This window comes from Eucyclogobius newberryi, unplaced genomic scaffold (assembly GCF_026437365.1).
Source record: "Eucyclogobius newberryi isolate DKJ021-1_F unplaced genomic scaffold, fEucNew1.0.hap1 SCAF_20, whole genome shotgun sequence".
NCBI classification, from domain to species: domain Eukaryota; kingdom Metazoa; phylum Chordata; class Actinopteri; order Gobiiformes; family Gobiidae; genus Eucyclogobius; species Eucyclogobius newberryi.
Genome location: NW_027315835.1, coordinates 17,255,050 through 17,267,320, shown reverse-complemented (window position 1 = coordinate 17,267,320; position 12,271 = coordinate 17,255,050). Strand labels below are relative to the sequence as shown.

The 12,271-nt window shown below is 39.2% G+C and overlaps 1 protein-coding gene across 2 annotated transcripts in view; it reads right to left on the bottom strand.

Moving 5' to 3' along the window:
• LOC140369305 (double C2-like domain-containing protein alpha) overlaps nt 1–11,974 on the bottom strand; it is a 40,702-nt gene extending 28,728 nt beyond the window's left edge. The window contains exon 1 of one of the 2 annotated variants that reach the window (XM_072456601.1): nt 11,868–11,974. The gene's annotated coding sequence lies outside the window, so the exon portion shown is untranslated. Of the gene's footprint in view, nt 1–998; nt 1,313–11,867 lie in introns of those variants that run through there. The other variant, XM_072456600.1, reaches the window with a different exon arrangement.
• Nucleotides 11,975–12,271: the final 297 nt, after the last annotated feature.

Genomic DNA, 12,271 nt, shown 5'->3' with positions numbered 1-12,271 from the left:
ATTATGTAATTGCATGGAGTCACATATACAGGTCATGCATTGCATCCATAGTAAGTATTACAAAAGGTTTGGCAATATAAGAAATAGGCAAAAAATGATAAAAGTTTTGTAAACGGTGTTGATGTTAGAACACAAAGCTCTCTTCTTGTGGAGCCTATGGCCAATACGAGCCTTGTATATTAAGGACACTGTCTCGACTCTTTTTTATGTTTATTATATCTCATTGTTTAGGAAAATCTGTCAGATGTGCATGCAACTTGGACATTACATTTGTGATAAAAAAAAATAAATAATTGGCAGTAGTTATATCTAAAAAAAAAAAAGTAAATGTAGAAAGCAAAGCACTTTGTATTTCTGTAGGTGGAGATCTATATCTTTCCACAGTGCAACATGTGACGCCCTTCTCCACACTTAGCTCCTTCAGATGAAATTAAAATTAAATTACGCACCCCCTCAGACCCTCAGCACAACAGTTATATCACCTGTAGTTTGTCAGCACATCTCCTGCGCCCACTTGTCCATTTTCCTCCAGTGTCCCACTCAGCGGTCCACCAGAGCCTCACCTTTATATAACGAGCTCCAGCACTGACACGGGCAGATGGTACAGCGCATCTCTCTGTGTGCACTTTCTCATTATACGCGTGGTAGTCAGCGCATCTATGGCATAAGCTTGGTGACATGGAGTCCTTGTCAATTAGAAGTTATTTTAAGACGCCTGGCTGCTGAGTAAACTTCATTGTCATATTATGCCCGCGCGAGTGTGTGCGTGCGTGCGTGTGCGTAAAAGACGTGAAAGCGAAGTGACAGATCAGGTAGGGCTATAAAAAGCATAAAGACACATGTTGCACCTGCCTTCTTTGTGATAATGATGAATATGCCTGGAGTTAAGTAAAATAACAGCCTACACACACAAAAACGATACACATAACACAACAAAGCTGGTCAAAATAAAATTATTGTTATTATAAACGTGCCAAAAACTATAAATTGGCACTTACCTGAGTGCTAGCAGCAACAGTTAAAACTCCTCATATAAAACAAGTGGTTCCCAGTGCGGACCGAAGAGCCAGACTCACTAACAGGTGGCGGGCGCACGGACAAGCGCAGAGTGGAGAGGATGGAGGAGGAGAGAGAGGAGCGCGCGAGCACAAAACGAGGCAGCCCCGCGCGTTTTCATTAAAAATTAAATGCCCAGATAGTTCAAGAGGAGATGAAAACGGGGGAGCAGAGGGCAGACAGCGGGAGGAGGGTGAGGGAATAGCGGTTCTATTCCTTTAGCGCGCGCGGCTTGTGTTGTGTGACGGTGCATGGTCACGCGCTCCGCTGCCTGCCACCGTCGCCCCCCCCCCCCGCTCATCCCGTCTCTCTTTTCAACCGCCCACGGACGACTTACTGTCACTCTGGGGGATGTTGTGTTGAGTTAATTCCCCGGAAACTCAACGTAACCTTTTGAGGATAAGAAGGAGAATGCTATGCTCTTTGTTAATGTTACTGTATTGTGATGCCCACATACTACTAAAACAACCCAGACTATAACACATGTTGTCCTCTTTTGTGCCAAGACCACCAACCAACTCTGACACTCATTCATCAGAGATTTAAGTTCAACTATGTAACCATACAACAATAGGTAATAAACCTAAAGACTTCATGACCACTGGCCGGTGGGATTGTGTCGTCACGGGTCCAAATTTGCAGTTATATTGACTCAAAAACAGCAGAAACAGGGATCCTGATGAATTAAAGACATATTAGGGAAGTTAAATGTTTTCTTGCTAAATCATAATTATATGTTATTATTTTAGATTTATGGGGAAAAATGGATTTATCTCTAAAAATGAATACATTCAAAACCCCTGGAGCAGGTTACGATGACCAATCTGCCTTTATAATGAATACGCTGGACCTGGAAGAAAGAGTGATGACATTATCACTTAAAAACCCCATAGAGGTTATGCACATTGCATCACAGCATGGTGAATTATATCAGGGTGGCAAAATACATGAGAATCCATGGCAAGTATAAAGACATCTTACTCCTGTAAGAGTAAAATGTAAGACATAAGAAAAAGCTACAACAGTCTGATGACAAATACAGGCAAAAAGTCTATAACCCTTCTAAATATTTAGTTTGTATCTGTCATCTAAAAAAAATAAAATCAAGTAAACAATCGAAAACCAGGAACACGCCGCAGGCTGCACTCTTATTTATATGTGCTTATGCGTATGCAGTTGAACTGATTACTTTTCACTTCTTAAATAACATGGCTCTGAGTCCGAGGGTATTAATTGTTGTTGAGTTGAAGTGTCCTAAATCTCTTAAAGCTAAGCTCTTCACAGTTGGAGCAATAATGTAAAAACTACATTCAGTTTCCATTTTGGCGTATACAGTTAAACAATAGCTACATGGACAAAAACAAAAACAACGCTATATCAATTGTGCTCCCCATTATTCTGTTGAGGAGGATTTTTCGATTTAAATGCCAGTTGGTAACCTCTATTAAATAATCATCAATCTTCTTGCCGTGCAACGGGAAATTGAGAACCCATCAATTCTGCACTATGCAGCGCACTGAATGGGAAAGCAGTGTGCATCTACAATGGCAGCTGTCAGAAAAACATAGTCAAGGCAATGCAAAATATGATCTGAAATAGAACAGATTGGAACAGATCCAGTGAAGTGTAGACTTTAAAAACACAGAGGAGCTTGATAGATTTCAAGCTTGCTGAAGCAGGCCACCAGCAAAGGGCAAGTGTTTGAGCTCAGCAGAGACAGACTGAAAGCAGGATTACTGAAACATGCTTAAAAGAAACTAAAAAAAAGATTTCAGCAGTGTGTTTGATGGAAATACAATATGTTAAAAACTAATAAAGGACTTTAAAAAATAAATCAGGAAGCGAGACCATTACACAGAGACCAGAGACCATTACTCAGAGATAAGACACACGTCACGATCGGATGCCACCTCTGACGAAGGCGGACGTCCTACCAGCATTGCTTTGTTTTTGCGTCTGTCTTATTAGAAAAAACAAAAGCACAATTTGACCTTTGCTCTATTGTCTGTACTTTGTATATCATGTGAGTCTTGTTTTTGTTAAGTAATTATGATATATTGTATTACTTTTTTGTCTTGCCTCTCAATTTGCTGAAAAGCTCAAGGCCTTAATGCAATATGTCGCTTTCTGTGTGTTTCTGGAACACTGCCTGTTGAGCTGGGACTTATTTAAAAGACCGTCTCATTAAACCGCTCCCGTCTTCGTCTTTTTATGTTAACATCAAATTAGTACACCCTGACTAAACCCTCTCTGGCTGGCATGCTGAAGTCAAGTTGCTGTAGTTCCCATCCTTCCTTATAATTAAGCTAATGGCTCTTGAGTCATTGATGGACAAGCGAACAGGCTATTTCCACCTGGTGCGTCTATTGAGTGGACACAATTTCTGTCCCCTGTGTTCTTTTATTGCGTTTTTAAAATTATTTCTTTGTTCCTTACTCAATGAAAGTGTCAATCAAAATGAGAAGCAGAAAAGTCACTACTATCCATCAAAGTGATTGCATTTTTTTCTTCATGCAGTTCAAGTTGCTCCTTGATCCTATGCTCTCGCTCAAGGTCTGCTCCTATGGCTGTCACAGATTCTCTCACAGTCATGTATGTTCCAGGCCTATCAAGTTGGTACAGCGCTGCGACATGCATGAGTGATTTAACATTAGACATGAACAGCCTCGGGAAGAACCTCTCCGCTCACGCCAAAGCAGATTACACCACATATACAATAATACTGCAATTGGCAACTCTAGCCACCAAGGTCCACAGCTCTTCTTGTGCATACTCTCACAACGTTTCGAGGTAAAGAGGTGAGAAATTCAAAATTAGCTCATTAGAAATGCATAGTCACAACAGGCATGTCATGGAACGACTGGTGGTAGTGCTAGAGCAGGAAAACAGCTGACCACAACAAGAGCACTCCACAGCGCTGACAAGAGCAAATGACTCCAGCAAAAACAATCAACCTTGTTATGCACAGATGACAACTGACAGAAGGGCATCCTCCAAGTCAATTCAGAGCATAGGTCCAGGCACTCTCGACTAATAACTTGAATAAACATTTACAATGGGCCAATATATAGCGATTAACATTTTGAAATGTAATGTTCAAGTGTGCACATTGCAAGCAAATGGACTGACGTTTACTTTACTTACGGATCATCCAGCACTTGGTGGGTCCATGGGGGGACAGCCCCACGTCGCTCGTGGGGCTGTCACCAGATGCTCGGCCACCCCAGGCCTGGCTCTAGGATGGGCACCGGTAACGCCAATCCAGGCGATGTAACTGTTGAAGCCTTGTTGTAGCACTCGTCATAAGGGGCTTCTGAACGGGGGGCTGGCCTCACCTCCACCCACAGTTCGGGCTCTGGAACCCATCTCCTCGAGAGGGGTTGGATGCTCCATTTCTCTGATGTTGCAGAGTACCGGACCTTCTCAGAGTCCATGGGAGGGCTACTGGACAGTGCACCGACATGTTCCTACCCTCACCTATGGTCATGAGGTTTGGGTAATGACCGAAAGGACAAGATGGCGGCTACAAGTGGTCGAAATGAGTGTCTAGGCGCTCCCTTAGAGATAGGGTAAGGAGCTTTCAATCTAGAAAGGCTCTCGCTGATTATCAGGACTTAATCAATCTTCAAACTGAAAAAATACAGTTGGTTGATGAATTCAAATATCTTTGGTTGGTATTAGACCCCCAGCTAAAATTTGACAAACAAATTAAGAAAATATCCAAAACAATGCAAATAAATCTAGATTGTTTTAAACTAATCAGACCAAGTGGCCCTGCTGTACATGCACGCTATGATATTCTCTCACATCTCATACTGCACGACAGCATGAGAGAGCTCCCTCAGCCACAAAGAAAATCGGTTCACTTTACAACAAGGAAATCAAAATTATGGATAGAAAACCTGTCCGATTTCACCATTGCCACATTCTTAAGAATTCTAATTTATTACTTTTTGAAAGTTACAGTAAACTGTGCTTTCTTTAATTATGTTTCAAATGTATCAATAACTTGAACCGCTCAGTACATTAATACAGAGACTAAACAGCAGCAGCAGTGACAAGAGGCTCCTCAAACCAAAAGGGTCAAATCTCACAGTGCAGACTTCATTTGGACAATCATCCTTCTCCTGTAAGAGCTGTAAACTCTGGAATTCATTACCTTGAAATAAAGTGCATTTTGGAGGTAAAAATGTTCACCTCCAGACTTAAGTGCTGTCTGAAAGAACATGAAAACTGCACCCACCTGTAAGTGACATGGAAGTGAATGAGTGATAATGCATGAGTGAAAATGTGTGAGTGAGGAAGAATGAGCTTTATACATGTATCACAGATTCATTTATAAGAATGGAAATGTGTTTTAATGTCTTTTATATCTGCACAACTTTGTATGCATCACATCAGCTACAAGCTTTGTTTCGTAACTATGTATGATTGCAGTGTCCCTGTCAAATAAAGAAAGAAAGAAAATTCTGTTGAAAGCACAATCATCTCCCCCATGTTTTTATGTCGAGAGCAGGATTCAGGACGAGCTCACCACTGCATTATTGGATGTACAGGCTTTTTCTGTTCTTTGTCTAATAGAAATGTGTCTACAAGGTCGCTGCGTGATGAGGCTGAAAACCTCTCCACTGCACCATGTTTTCAGCGGGAGACGCCTCTGCTACCTGATAATGTTGTGCTAAGTTCCTCTCTACCACACGGCGTGAAATGGAAATGCTGGCTTTACAGGGAAAAGGAGGAGGAGATAAATTAACGATTTTGTGGACTAGAGTTTGTAAAGACTTGAAAAGGAGTATTAAATTAATGTAAAAATATGTTGTCTTGTAATGTTTGCTATACAGATTCAGAAACCACCTCCCAGTAATGGTCATTAAGAACAAATTAATGATCAAAAATGGCTTACAAATAATATATAAATTATACATTCAAACGGCCGTGTTCTTAATCTGTAAAATGGCCAAACTATTTATCAGTTCTACTTTTACAACACCAAACTCTGAATGTAAATTGCTGACATTTTGTTCTAAATTATGCATCTCAGTCTCAGAGAAAGTCAAGTATGCTTTAATTAAACTTAATCCTGTTCCATAAATGAGTAATGTATACAATGAAATATGTTTTTTTTCCCAAATTGTGTTCTAAAGTACAATTCTGGGGGTAGTATCTGTAAGCACAAGCTCCAGGCAAGAGTATACAACAGCGTTATTTTATTACTTCATAACTCTGCTCCGGCACGCGCCCCACATAATAAAGGGAAACTGTGCAATGTTTTCGCCCCAAGCTGCAATAAGAGGTGGAATACTCAGCGCATAGATGTGTTTTTTACCTGCTACTTCTGCTAAAATGTTTCCGTTCCCTATACAGTCTGCTGTAATTCAATAGTGTTATCATTATTATGCATGCAAAGAGAATATTGTCACAAGGCTTTTTGTTGTTCAGAGCTCAGTTTGTAAAGCTAAAGTAGAAGCAAACAGAAGACTTACCACCTGGATAGAGTGGCCTTGGTGGCTCTGAGTGGCGATATATAGAACATATGTATAAACAGAAGAACAGTATGTGTCATTCCGAAGACAAAGCTTGTTCGTGTAACTATGGTTTCGATCATGTCCAGAAATCAATGAAAGTAATAATGTGAGCAAAGGCAATTGTGATTTTATTTTATTTTTCAACTCATTGAAGATAGTCAATGCATGGGCTATATATGATCATTTATAAGATTCTCAACTAAATATGTTTTAATTTTTTTAGGATTTACCAGTAATCTAATCTAATAATGATGTATGCTTATAGTGTCTGAGTCTGAATATGTTAGTAAGGTGCACTTTTCTCTTGTCTCCATGGAGATGTTATTGCTTCACCTGGAATGTTCCACAGTATGGTATTAAGCCTATTGATCTTGATGACATTAAAAAACCTGTATTTGTGCGGAAAAGTCTCAAAACGCACCTTTATGTAATGTATCTTCAATGCATTTATTCATTTCTGGGGTGTGGCTTACTAAACAGTAAACAAGGTAAATGTGGTAAATGCATAAGTCTTTATTTAGTCAGTAAGTCATTTTTGTTATTTGTTTATTGCACTATATTGGTGTATTATATTATTGTCATCAATTCCAAAGGCTTGTCCTTCCCTCTGGATCCCTCTGCAGAGAAATGTTTGTAATGTTGGATTTAGGGCATGCAACAACAAAAGTCTAAACTATTTTTCTAATTCTTAACCTTCAGATATTGAAAAATCAAAACAATGGATTCCGGCAAACAGAAAAAAGCAAATTAAGCCCAAAAGCAAAATGTTCATCCTTGAAAGGGTTCATTATTTATCAAACATGCGGGCCATTACGAAGTCAAGTGTGAGTATGAAACAGAGAAATCAAATGTTCTCAGTAATGGGAGCGTGGCATCGCTCGCCCCGGCTTCTTCCCTTTTAAAAGTGCATTCGTACAGCCTCAGGTGATGTGCACTGAACCGCAATACAACCTGAATTCTATTAAATATACGCAATATATGCAAAAGGGAAAAGAAAGGGCAGAAGAAAACAACGTTGGTTTGTAGTTGGAAATCATTGTACAGTGACAAAGCTATCTAGACTTAAACAGCGTCGGATTGTAGAAGAAAATATGTTTGTCTAGTTAATTATCCGTCACGTTTGATCTGGGTGTTAATGTTAATGTTAATGTTAATGTTAATGTTAATCAGAACGAGAGAAAACCTTTGCCTCTGCCAACGACTTATATTAGTTTAGGGGTAAATGCTGTCACAAAAAATCCTTTACTGATGCTTTCTAATTGAAATGTATATGTTTACTATCTCATAATGAATTAAGATATCGGACTCGATTTCAATGATCACAAAAAAGACAACGCAATTTTACACACAAAGAATACTTATCTTATACTTATTAATAATATCATCATGCGGTCTTATTATAGTTGTGTTATAGATCCAGACCATTCTAAACCTATTCCTGAAAGGCCCAACTTTATTCATCTTTTCCCCTCATAGATATATATATATATAATTTTTTTCCAATAATCCAGTAAAATATAGTAGCAAAATAGTATAAGCAAACTTAGCAATAATATGAAAATCCTAAATGTTGAAGGATTAGAAATAGTGCTATGATGAATCCTGTGTGCAGGCGAGGGCAGCGCAAACACAAGCACATATGCCGTAAAGGATGGCTCTGTGAGATAAGCCTCTCTCAGCTCGCTCTTATCATCATCAGTTTATGAAATTCAAATTGTCTTTTTAATCTCAGAAAATGTCTTGACAGAAAGGAATAAAAGAGAAAATGCTTTGGCAGGAAACAGTGCAGCGACGCGCAGAGTGGGCTGTTGTGGAGGGGATATTGATTGGACATGTCAGGGGCACTGCTTTGATTCACACAGCAGTGTTGAAAGTCCACCGGGATTTGGATTTAATTGGAAAATATACGAAAGCAGAACTGAGGTGTCAGAAAAAGAGGAAACTACACGTAACAATGTGTCAAAGAAGATCTGTACATTAATATTGCTGGATTAATTACTTACTAAAATCCCTGTCGTTCAGGAGTGGTCCATGGAAAAAAAAAAAGGTTTCAAAAAGATAGATCAAGATTACTCAACATACATGCATCAGTCTATCTACAACTCAGAGCTTATGGTGAAGGAACAAAACACTAATAAATGTAGATTTTGTATAATAAGACACAGTTAAATAATTGGTAAGGAACAACAGGGTTATTATGGGGTGGAAAAAAAGGTAAACTACTACCATATTTTCTGGACAATAAATCGCACCGGACTATAAGTCGCACCAGCCAAAAAATGCATAATAGAGAAGAAAAAAACATATATAAGTTGCACTTGAGTATGAAATGCAGTTGCAAGTGTAAAAATAACAAATAATATCACATATCACACATCAATAAGTCGCTCCGGAGTATAAGTATATGTATAAGTCGCACCCCGGCCAAAACTATGAAAAAAGGTGCGACTTATAGTCCGGAAAATACGTATACTAATATCTTGCAATGGTATTTTTCCCAGGCATCCAACTTATGTTCAGTTAAGTCAGAATAATAGTCCCATCATATTCTAACCAGTGTAACATCACAACCATACAAATGCGAAACAAATTCCATTTCTCTTACATAAGAAATAAATAATAATACAACAATTAATTAAGCATTTTAAAACGTGTAATGCAAATACAATGACAACATATCCTTTAGTAATAGAAATGGCAACTCAATTTTGGACCTTTTCAAATGGAAGAATTGTATTTCAGTCTGTCTCTGGTCCGTTACATCTTTATCGATCACAAAGGCTTCACTTTTCACTCGTTCATACATTTTGTCACTGCACAAGCTGTGAGCTGTCCGGTTGTATAGACAGAAGCCTGTGACACGCCGTTAAATCTGACACAGTTCAGACCTTTGAGGCTTTGGGAAGGTTTTGAGACAATAAAGATTTTCCCATAATTTAGCAGTAAAGTTTAAGGGGTTCTCTATAAATCCTACCAGTCTTTAAGCCCCAACAAACAAAACAAAAAAAAATTAGCTGAGTCTGTGTAGTTAATGTAGCGTATACTTGCAATTAATAAAAGCTTGTATCATTCATGTTCAGGAAATTAAAATTGAAAGCCATTTTGTTAGTTTTTAATAAGACAAAATCAAATGGAATATAAAATCCTGATTGATCAGCATGAGGACAGTGACTCATTTTTTGTCATAGCGCCCGGCTCTACCTGAACCTCATTAGGGCTGCAAGATTTTTCTGACAAATACTGTGACTGCAAATAGATTTATGATTAAAAAAAAAGAATGCTTCTGTTTTGAGTGCACATTGTAAAAAAAATCCAGGAACATTTAAGAGAATTGAGAGAAATAAGAATTGATAAACGAACAATAATCCCACTAATTTCAGTCTGACCCACAGGTACAACAAGTGCTTTCTATCTAGCTCTTCCTAAGACTGGATATTTTGTAAAAGACTTTCTATTATTTAAGATTCCACCTTTGCAAATTGTGATTTTGATTAAATTATGTTCAATTGCGAGGCCTTAAACCAAATCTTGAAAAAATTACTTTTTTGAATGGCAAGATGAAAACATGTCAAATGAACCTGCGATTGCAATGTGTTTCGTAGCAGTCTTGTTTGCCGATGTGATAACTCTTCGTTGACCTTAGTGGACAGAGGACAGGTTCGTACGACACGCTGCAGGAAAAGTTCACAGAGCTCTGCTGACACATCCTGGACCATGTCACTCCTTACAGACACACGCAGACTTGCACTTACAGGCACATAAACACGACAACACCCCCTAAACAGTGTTAACTCTCCCCATCTTCAGCCCCAATAATATCCTCCGAGCGTTGCTAGGAAACACTGGGACGGTAATAGCCCCATTGCGGGAGGGGGCCGGGAAGGGAGAGACATGATATGGGCTTTACGTGATTACAGCTTGAGTGGGGGGTCTCGGTGGTTCGGCTCTGATGGACAAGACCTGCTAACTCCTCCACCTCTGCAAAGTCTACGGGCCTAATGGGCTTGTAACGCTGTTATTATAGAGATTGTGCAGCTTTGACAGCAACTGAACACACAATTAACACATTCAGAGACAGACAACGGCAAGAATTGGGGGAGTGAACTCACAACCTGCGTCTTCGGACCGCTCTTCTACATTTGAACAAGCAAAAACAGTTGAATTATAATATGTTTATGTAGAGAATAGACAGAGAGGTTTCTTATGTTTTGCTTGGACAGTGTTTTTGATATACATTGTTTGTTTCTTTGCTTTATTTCTTGGTTAAGCGCGTTGCGGCCGGGTGTGCATAACAGGCAAATGCTTTATGTGATGTGCTGTTGAAGTAGCAGACGTTTGGGGACTAAAGACCTGATAACTTCGCCTCTCTCCACTGGGACTAACTCGTCAACTCCTAATACTGCACTGACACGGACTGTTCTGCCAGAGGTCTAATGCTAGATGAGAGCCAAGAAGCAAAGAAAAATTGGGTTTTTCTTTTTTTTTGTCCTTTTTGTGAGATGAAATTATGTTGAACTCAAGGCTGTGATTCATTCCTTTTGGTTGAATAAGACTGGCAGTAACACATGCTGCATAACAGATGCTTTTCCGGAACTGAGTTATCTTATTTAAAGACATTGTATGTTTTAAATGGAGTGCAAATGATACAACTTGAGAATACTGAGAGTAACATTACATGAGTAAACTGCTACAAGGCTACAGGTGCAATCAACAGACTGGAAAAGGAAAATACCCTTTATAAAACACCTGATGGTAATTTCATGTGAAATATGATTTAAAATCCAGAAACATTAGTATAATATTTGTAACTAGGCCTTTGATCACAAAGTATCACAACAAAACTCTTAATAGCAATTGGATCTTTAGTGTGTAGCGGCTCGCTAAATACTAAAGATCCAATTACTATTAAGAGTTCTGTAGGTTCTATAGGTCTGTAAAACATGACCTATAGCAGTGTTTCTCAAAATGTTCACATCAAGAACCACTCAACAAGTACAGACTAAATCAGATCTTGGATAGGATTAAAAATCATGACTAAAGGTCTTTAGTCTTTAATATCTTGTTAAAAGTAGTCTGAGGTCTTGAAGCAGCCCGCGTACAACCCCTGGTGCACGTAGCACAGTTTGAGAAACACTATAGCGCTTCACTTATACTCATGACTTGTAATTACATTTCATTTTAAGTCGTTTGCCTTTTGATATTTCCTCTGACCATTACTCAAGAGATTCACAGCAGCTAACAACACAAAGAGGTCCCTTGTGGCCGTCCCTGCAGCCCATCACTCACCACTATCAGACTGGACCTGAGCTGCAGCTTTGCTGCTTCTGCCTGTCACTGAGCGGAGCAGAGCCAATCCCTCTAGAGCAGAAGCTCTTTAATGCTCACTGAGGCCTGAGAGAGAGGGGCCATTTAAAACATTATAATCATCAAGCATGGCATTAACTTCCACTGCTATGCAGATGACACTCAGCTGTATTTATCAATGAAACCTGATCAGAGCGATCAAGTAGACAGACTTAGTGCTTGTGTGAAGGAGATAAAAACCTGGATGACACTTAACTACCTGCTTCTTAACCCTGAAAAAACCGAGGTCATTGTGCTTAGCCCTAAACATCTACAAGACGCTCTATCTGAGCAGATAGCCACACTGGACAATGTCAGTGTAGCCTCCAGTTCTACTGTAAGAAATC